Source organism: Prosopis cineraria, unplaced genomic scaffold, assembly GCF_029017545.1.
Source record: "Prosopis cineraria cultivar Desert tree isolate PC_DT_omini unplaced genomic scaffold, ASM2901754v1 PC4, whole genome shotgun sequence".
Taxonomy (NCBI): Eukaryota; Viridiplantae; Streptophyta; class Magnoliopsida; order Fabales; family Fabaceae; genus Prosopis; species Prosopis cineraria.
This window is the reverse complement of record NW_026555335.1, coordinates 7,357,030-7,366,972: the sequence shown is the minus strand read 5'-3', so window position 1 is coordinate 7,366,972 and position 9,943 is coordinate 7,357,030. Positions and strand designations below refer to the sequence as shown.

Sequence of the window (9,943 nt, the reverse complement as noted above, 5' to 3'; positions counted from 1 at the left end):
AATTCCAATGAGGTAATTAAAAATGTCTTATAATGTAAATTAGATGGAGTATATTATAACATTAGGGAAAACATAACATTGAATTCATGTATTTTTCTTCAGTTTTGCTATATTAAGTATATAATGCTTAGTATATAAATATTTTTATTTTTGATATTACTCATATTTAAACTCATTAAATATGAAAGAGAATGTGATATAAATTTGAAGTGGTTCCATTTAAATAGAGGTAAAATTAAAAAGTTTATTATATTTTCAGACAAAATTAATGACTTAATTATATCTTCTTGATTTCGGTGGGCTAGTTAAAATTGTTTTAATAATATAAATCGGATGGAGTATATTATAATATTATTACAAGTTATTAACAAAAACTAAAACTAACAATATTGTCACGCGTAACAAGATAGCCAGATACCTCAAGAGGAGGAGAGTTTAAGGTGGACCTTGTTCAAACTTTTACATGGGTAGCAAAAGGCCCACGATCCATTCATCAGCATATTGAGGCCCAATGTTGATATTCCAGTTTCTCAAACAGACCCAAGCCCAAAACTTCGTTGCCCAAGCCCAATGTTTATTGGGTTTGATTGGACAGAGAGACTTGCTTTTGGGATTAATCAATAGAGGAAGTGCAAAAGAACGAGGAAAAATAAACAAATAATGTGATCTTTCCCCGGCATCCTAAAGATCAGTAAACAGCCAAAGGTGGTCTCAATATTATGGACGTATCAGTGAGCACATGTATTGTGGCTTATATTTCACTCATTTAGAAAAATTGTCTTTTATTATTATTATTATTATTATTATGCGTGTTTGATTGGACTCACAGACAAATGAGAATTCAAAAATAAAGAACTCCTTCACCATGAAAAGATCTCGATTGAAGTATGAATTATAACACTATGAGCATGATAAACGTGTCTGAACATCCTAATTTTTAGAACTAGACTGCTATGAGTGAATTATGTTAAATTTTTGTTGAGGTTGATAAATCAAATTCTTCTTTATTGATGACTTTTATACCATAAAAATTTGACGAGTAAAATATTAAAAAGGAAAGTACATATTTATTTTTGTTTATGCATTTATGTTATATTATACATGTATTAATTAATTTTGGTCTCCTTGATAAAAAATTCTGGCTCTGGCAGCTGGGTGCAGCGATACAACAATAGGCCTGGCCAGTAACGCCACTATGTTATTGTAATGATAAATTTATAAGATGGTGTAAATAGAAAAGAATAAGCAATTAAAAGATGTTACTATACAACAATACAAAAATGCCAGGGCTGCAGAGTAGACTGGATCCATAATTTGCTTATTTATTTCCAACCTATTAATTATTTTGATGTCAGAAAAAAGAAGATCATAAAAAAGAAGAAGGTAATTGTAACACGGAGTGTAGTGGTTTACTGGTTTTGTTTGATTGGCATAATGTTTGGAGTGGGGCCCAAGGAAAATGGGAATAATCCCACAGAAGGAAGAAGCATTGGCAAAAAGTGAAGGGGCATTATTATTGACATGTCATTGTTAAATAGAAGGTATGGAATAATAATAGAAAGAAAGAACAATAGCAACACCCAGGATATATTAGATTATAAGCAGAAGTGGTTTCATATTTCTTATACAATAAAATTATGCACGTAAACTTTACCCCCCCCCCCAAAGTTAATGGACACATTTACCCTTAAACTTATAATTTTATCATAATTATTCTGATCTTTTCTTATAATTTTTTCATCAATTTCTATAATCTTTTATTTAAATGGTAACATTTGTTAACAATATATTGTTCTATTTTGAAATGTTAAAAGAGAATATTATATCAAAAATAAATTTCAGATCCTAGGCTTTTTGACTTATAATTGAAGGGTAAATTTTTTGTTTAACCCATAAAAAAAATTGTGTTAAAACATTTTTAAAAAACATTCTAGAAGAAAATGATTGGGAAAGAAAGAGTGAAAATAAAATACATCTTAATTGTCAATATTTAAACTATAACACAAAATAAATAAATTAAAGAGGCATTACAATAGAAATGCTCTGATTCTTAAGCCTTTAGAGCCTTTTCCCTTTCTGCATTAAAACTAGAGTCTATAAAATATTAAAATAGAAGAATGAGTCTAGTTACTCAGTAACTAAGGTATATTCATCATAGGCAATTACATATAAATTGATTTAAATACTTAAAGTGAGTTGAATACTTAAAATCATATAAATACATGAGATATAAGTTATAATTTCATAATCAATCTTACTTCCACACATATTATCTCAAAATTGAGAGTACATTACCACAAGACACTTACACATGTGACAACAACGCAAAATTATTTTCACAATTTGTCTCAAACTTAAACAACCATATGACATGTCAATTGATTATATAAGTATGATCAAACCACCTTATACCCTCCATTTATCTTCTGACTAAAATCATGGGTTATAATATTAAACAGGATTATAATGTCTACCTTTACATTATCAGAACAATACCCTAACACACTATTCTGATAAATAGGATTAATTAAAATTCTTAAGCAAGGTCATCACACCCAAGGGTTTAAAAGTAAAAGGTTAAAAACTTAGGATGTTACAAGAATTTCGTCCATATGACTGGACTATCTAAACTTATCAATTATGAGATATGACCTAATTAAAGATCATAGAACTCACTCTTAGACCACGATTTTCCCTACTATCGAATCCCTGGGGTGTCATAAACTTTAAGTTAATCTTCTCGATAAACCAATGAAGATAATTAGGTTTTAATCCTTTAACAAACTATGAAATAATTTCTCGATAAATTATAGGACAAGGCTATACTCTTGTGCACCAAAAAGCAATCAAAATCCCTTATGATTTTTAACTATTCCATATCGTAAGCGAACTTCCACTAACTAATCATGCCATATATGATGCTTACTCACTTCACAATTTTATTTATTCATTATTAGCACATTGAGTTTACAATAATACGCTACCCAAGTGGGCATCTATAGTATTTTCACAACTATTTTTCACTTTACTAAATTATCAATTTTTCCCAAATGAAACAATCATCACATCATATAATATCACACTTCTCATCCCAATGTATATATATATTCATAGTTTTGAAAATAATTTTGACTTCAATTCATATTTCAAATCAAGTGGAACATTATGCACAATCACAATTCAAACAATTATCAAGGCTCATGACATGCGTTCACATTCAAAATCAAATCATACATGCCAATATATACATTTCACAATTAGCAAACAACTATTCAAGGTAGGATTTCCTTGGTTATCTCAAACATTTGAGAAATTAAATGTTTACCCCTCAATATATGCTTCCAATCTTGCTTTTAAAGCTTAAAGTAGGTGCTTGGACAATTAATTTACAAGTAATAAGGTCTATACTCAGTTATCAACACCAAAAACACATTTTCAACTCTCATTTTTCACTTCTAATCCAATGCCTATATTTTTCATATTTAGGCCTACCAAATTTGGTGTATTAACTTTCTTTCACTTCATTAATCATTTCTAATGTCATTAATATCTTAACAACCCCCCATTAATCCCAATTAAATTCTTATTTTTGGGTATTAATGAAGTTCACCAAACAAAGATGTCAAAACATAATTTCTAGGTTTAAATATTCAAAGCCACTCCTATTAACTCCATTTAAGTTAATAGGTTCGGACGCATAACCTATATGAACTGAAAATCATCTTTCATTATCAAATCGTAACCAAAAACCTCATAAAATGGAAGAGAGAGAAAGATTAGGGTATAAGACACTTACCTTAGGTGTTTTATATCATCAAAATACTCCCAAACCATCAATGTGGCAAACCCTAGCAAAACAAGAACGAGCTCCTTCATTTTCCTCTTCTTCCTCTTCTATTTTCTGTCTCAGTTTATGAATAAATTATGCAAAAAAGGATTATGTACCGCGGCGCACGCGACAGCTCATGGCATAGAAAGGCTCCCCCTTTTGCTTTTATATTAAGGGCATTGAAAACTAAAAATATTGTGTAAGTATTGTTATGATACATTGTACATGTGCCCGTTGGTATATTGAGTGTGATTTAGGGTTAAGGATATGCTTTTGGCATTTTGACTATTAATTGAGCACTCAAGTCGTATATTGATTATAAAAGGAGTGAGTTTAAAAATTGGTGTCCAACTTTTGATTAAAAATGGTTTGAATGTGAAACTAGTACAATTAATTAGAGTTCAAAGAAAACTTTTTGTAGACTCCTAAATCATTTTAATCGAATGTCAGATGAAGAAATTAGGTGAATTGAAAGTTCACCCCAGACTCTGTCCTTTGACAACATTTATACTATCAAAACTGTATATTGTGCCGCGATGCATGGCATGACAAAGGACGTGCCATAGCGCATGTGTCATGCCATAGGCCACCTTTGTATTGTTGTAATGAATGATGTTTCACAACTTAAATGCAAATATGTTAAAACAATTTGATATCCTATGCTTCAATAAATATATTTTACTTTAATTTTAGTTTACGAAAGTATATTATAGAGTTTTAAAAGTTTGAAAAACCTAGGATTTCCATTTACATAATTTTATAACTTATATTAATGAAGCCTTGCAAATTATTTGGTAACCCTCTTGGGTCAGCTATGTGATTACATTTGTTTTGGAGTTAAGAGTAACCTTATATTAAATGACTAAATTATCTCTTATTTAAAATAAAAAAAATATTGGATTCATGTGGGAAGTTGTAATTTCTTCTTCAGTTATTGTAATTCTTAGAATAAAAAGTTATGAATTCTTAAACAAAAGTTATAATTTATTATTTTTAGAAATTAGACTTCCATGATAAAAAAAAATTCACATGAGAAATTGTGATTTCTTATTCAATTATTGCATTTTACATAATAAAAGTTATGATTATTTAACCAAAATTTATATTTAATTATTTTCAGAACTTGAACTTTAATAATAAAAAAATTTTATGTGAAGAGTTATAATTTTTTATTTAATCTTTGCGATTCACAAAATTAAAGTTGTAATTGAAATTGATTATTTTTATGACTTATTTATCAATCATAAAAAATTATGTAAGAAGTTGTAATTTTTTATTTAATTTTTATTATTTATAAATAAAAATTATGATTGTTTAAATAAAAATTATGACTGTCACTGGCTATTATTATTTAAATGGAGAATCCTTAAATCTAACTCCAGCAGGATGTATCAACGAGATATTAAATTAAAAAAATATATATATATATATATATATAGGAGAGAGGTAGGGGTCCCAGTGGTAATGAAAGAGCCATGTTCGCATGTAACCTAAAGATGGAAAAAGCTTTGACTCTGGTGGGCCCCAATGTTGGCCGTACCTCCTTCATCTCTCTCCCCACTCTATAGCACACCAATGTCCATGCATTTCATTTCATCATGCTCTCTTTTTCAAGGCCAAAAATAAATTTCTCTATTAATTTCCCAAAACCGTTAATTTTATAATGCTATTATTTTCTTAATAGGAATCATGAAGACTTTTTTGGTTAGAAAATAAAACAATAATGATTAAGTCACACACAAGTTAAAGAAAGGCTCGTAACTTTTCAAGGTCCCAAATTTAGACATGATGATAATTATTTTGGTGCATCGATCAAGTCATATTGCTCTGACCCATTTTGGGGAAACTCAAAAAATGGGTAATTTTCTCTCCGTCTCATAATTACATGTTGCAAGTAACATTACATGAGTGGCCTTCTCTTTATAGCAACAACATATCAATGCACAATCACACTGTTCTCTGCATGGTATTCTGCTGAATTATTGCAGGCCCTCTCATGAGCTCGAGTTTCTTTCTCAAGGGGCAATTTGGTCTCAAAACTGTGAGCACCGTGATACCCTTTTTTCTGCTTTTGAACAGAAAAGTGTGGTCAGTCAAACACAATGGCAAGAGTTCAGAGATTTGAATCCCATAAAAGCAAGAGTTATCTCCAAGCTTTTGAGCATCAGCCAATCCATACCATCATTCTTTCAGTTTGTTTTCAGATTCAGAGGATCACGTTAGTCTGAAATCCATCCACACATACATTCAATGGGGATTTTATTATTTGAGTTTTATAGCACCAAGAACTTGCGGCCACCGCAAAAAGCGCACTTGCAGGTACAAACAATGTTTTAAAAATCAAACCCCGATGTTAAACTCAAAATATCAACAGGTCTAGGTTCTTCATGGTCTAAGACTACAAAATAATATTGAATTCATATAAGAAATAAATTTACAATATATCCGGTTGTTAATAAAAAAACACAACATGATCATAAATTAATATCATAAATTATAGTTTTATAATTGGTTAAATATAGGTGAATTTTGATTAAATAAGACATGGCTAAATTCAAAAGTGTCAAAGTTTACACAAATAATTGTCAACATTTTTCATTCAAAAATGGTTTCAAATAATATTACATACTTGTGAAGGGTCTAATTTTTGGATCTTTCTTTTTTCTTTTTTAAAGTTTTTTAGCCAATTTTTTTATATTAGGTTCATTCTCTTCATGTTTTCTTTTCTGAAAACATTTTCAGTTTCTAGCTTAAATTCGGGTTCTAGCTTAATGATAGCCAAACTCTTGTTTAAAATACAGTTGAATACTAAATATAGGTATTTCTTCCAAGAAAACTTTGAACTTTGATTTACTACCTTGTCAGGAATGAACTCAAGATTAATTGAATAATACTGAAGTTAACGTTTTACACAGAATCGTAGGCAGCCCATTTGAGAAAATGGAGGAGTAGCAGAGAGAAAGATGATTGTCTGCACATGTCATCTCGATAAGTAGGGCTACCATTTGTAGATCACTGATTGAAACATTGAATTATTCGCATTTCTTACTTTGTTGAAAACCAAACAACCTTTCTCCGTCCCTCTTTTGTTTTCTGATGCCGACATGTACCCATAAATGCCTAATACACACAACATACATAATTGTGAATGCAAAAGGAATTTAATTAATTCCTTCCTATTTAATTTGGATTCCATCTGACAGAATTAAGGTGAAGAATTACACTTGCATGTAACGAGTATAGGAGGCCAGGCTGGGAGAGATGGAATTATTGTACAGTTTAGGACCACAAACACAGGCAAATTCCAAACAGAGTTTCATCATGACTTGTCTTGTATAAAACAAGAAAACCAAAATCAATATATAAGACAGGGAAATATCACAGAATTATCTCCTTCCTCTCTTTCTCTCCTTTATTCTGGGCTTTTGTTTTTTTCTGAGAGTTTCCTCAGCTTTATATTCATACATGAACGGTATGTGTGTGTGTATGATTACTTTTTCTGTGAAATATTTGGGTTTGATATAAGGTCAGAGGGAGAGAGAGAGGGGTGGCTCCAATAATACAGTGGATATGTGTACAGAAATAGAGCAGTCACGAGAGAGTTGAATTAAAAGGCAGAGAGATCATCGAAGAGAATATGGAGACACTTTCTCAGCCAAACAACATAAAAAACAACGAAACTGAGATGCCTGCAATTACAGCAGCATCAGCAGAAACGGCAGCATAAATATTCTGCGCACACAATGATACAAAAGCGAAAACTGATTGCCTTAAGAGAATAACTTCATACACTTGGCTTTTCAACCCTGAATACAACACACCCCACACACACACACACACACATCCTTACACAACATCCCCATCTTTCTTAACAAGTATTACTCTTGATCTGGTCCTCCTCTCACTACACCATCGAGGACCACCAACATTTTTACACACTTCACATCAATACTAACCATAAAAGTAAACCAGGCCCTGAAGTCTACTTCAAGTCAAGCTTCATCTGCGTTGCTTCCACATTTCAAGAAGCCCTTTTAGAGAGGTTTTAAGGCCCTTTTCTTTTTCCCTTGTGGGTTTTGTGTGTGTGTGTGTGTGTGTGTCATATCATATGAATAGGAATTGTTGCATGCTTGGCCAAAAACTGAAACAGCTCAGGAGGGATAGACAAGGAAGGAGAAGATGAGTTGGGCGGAAAAGGGGAAACAGAGGGATCAAACTCTATATCAGCAGATTTGACATAGAGTCTTTCACAGAAGTGAGAACAAAGACTGCGGACTCGACACGGGGTCTTACAAGGTCAAGAAAAGGTCTTACAAGGTCAAGAAGACTCAAATAAGAAACACAACAACAAAGAAAAGATGGAAAAAATGGGGGGCAAAACTTAGATGAAGAAGAGAGTATAACGAGTAAGTAAAAAGCTCAGGCAGGATAGCACCAGATCAGAAGAACAATGGAATATCTTCCAGAAGTAACACTCCAGAGGAAGAAACACCATCATCATCAACATCAGCAGCATCAGCTCCAAGGAAAGGTTCCTTCTGGCTAAGGCAATTGTTCACAATTCTGAGAGGGCCAGACATATGCATGGTGAAGGCGCCCTTACAGGGACCTGCAATATAAGATCATCATCATCTCAATACAAGCTTCAGTATGCTGATCATAGAGAAAACATGGATTACACTTATAAATGTCACTGAACTTGTAAGCATGTACAAGAAGTGGAGAGGAGGAGGAAGAACGGTATTTTTTTTTTTTCATGGAAGATGAATTAAAAAGTGATACCTTTATGGATGAAGCTATCTTTTGGTTTCATGATTAGAGGGTCTTGAGAGAGAGAGAGAGAGAGAGAATGGAAGAGGATGATTGTGTTAAGGGGATACAAAGAGAAGAGGGAGTGGCGGGGGGAGGAAGCTTATATGGTGAAAAAGAGAAGGAAGCAAGCAAGGAAGGTGGTTGAGGCGGCCAGTGGGCTTTCACCGTGGACCCGAAAGCGACGGGTCCAAGGCCCCACAGAAGAATGTAAACCGGACCCGATGATGTCATCCGGGCGGGTCTGCCCCGCCCCCACGCCGCTCCCAAAATCAACTGCCACTGCATAATAATTTTTTTTTTTAAAAAAGCTAAGTATAATTTTTAATTCGCGGGTGGGGGCACCGTGGGATGCTTATCGCTATATAGGATGGTGCAGGGTTGAGCACTAGTGTAAGCCTAATTTTTATAAAATTATATTTTGTCTTTGAAAAATTTATTTTTTTAAATAATTGTTTGGTTTCTAAATTAATAATTAAGATCAACTTAAATGAAATGAATTAAGTCAGTTAAAATGAGTAATTCGATCTTTGACTAATCGACCTAATCAATAATTATTTTTATCCCATTTAATATGATTTAATACAAAGAGTCAAGGAACATGATGATCACACCAAAGTGAAGACTGTGTCCACAGAATATCACATCCATAACCACCATTTTGCTATCAATTCCAATAACTTCAACTAATTTTTTTAAAAAATAATAATAAAAATCCCACTAGAAAACATGCAGGGAAGCTTCTGGAATATCTTTCAAAGACCGATGAAATTGGGTCTAGTAAAAAGAATTAATTTTTTTAACATAATAAATTAAAGCTTGAATTTTTATTAAAAAAGATGGTTACATTTAGTATTTTAATCATATTTTAAATATAATTGTCTCTATTACAAGGACACATGTGCAGATTAAAAAAAAAATGACCTCCACATGTAGAAAAAAGTAAGCCCTTTTTTCAGCTTAGTATCATGGTTTTAGAATTATAAATCTGTGGGGGAAATCGCTCAAACAAAGAGCTCAAGCTTGAAATAAAACCAATAGTCATATAATTATAAAGTCGATAATTTAGATAAGTTAAATATATTTGAATTGAGTTTAATTTTACTCAAGTTTATTTGAATCGAGGCTTAAAGTATTTTATTTTTTAAAAAATTTCATACACTTAAACTCAATCATAATTTTTTTTATAAAGTCCAGACTAACATGTCAAATTTAGCTTGAATTAGCGGGTTTATATAATAAGCATAGCTGTGATAATAATATAGAACTTGGCATTGGTTGATTTTGACCGATAAAGTGAAAAAC

The 9,943-nt window shown here is 31.9% G+C and overlaps 1 long non-coding RNA gene across 1 annotated transcript; it reads right to left on the bottom strand.

The window, feature by feature from the left end:
• Positions 1-7,573: 7,573 nt before the first annotated feature.
• Positions 7,574-8,884, bottom strand: LOC129309501 (uncharacterized). Its single transcript, XR_008592923.1, has 2 exons — positions 8,612-8,884; positions 7,574-8,438 (listed from the first exon to the last, which is right to left on the bottom strand). It is a non-coding gene; the product is annotated as an uncharacterized LOC129309501 (long non-coding RNA).
• Positions 8,885-9,943: the final 1,059 nt, after the last annotated feature.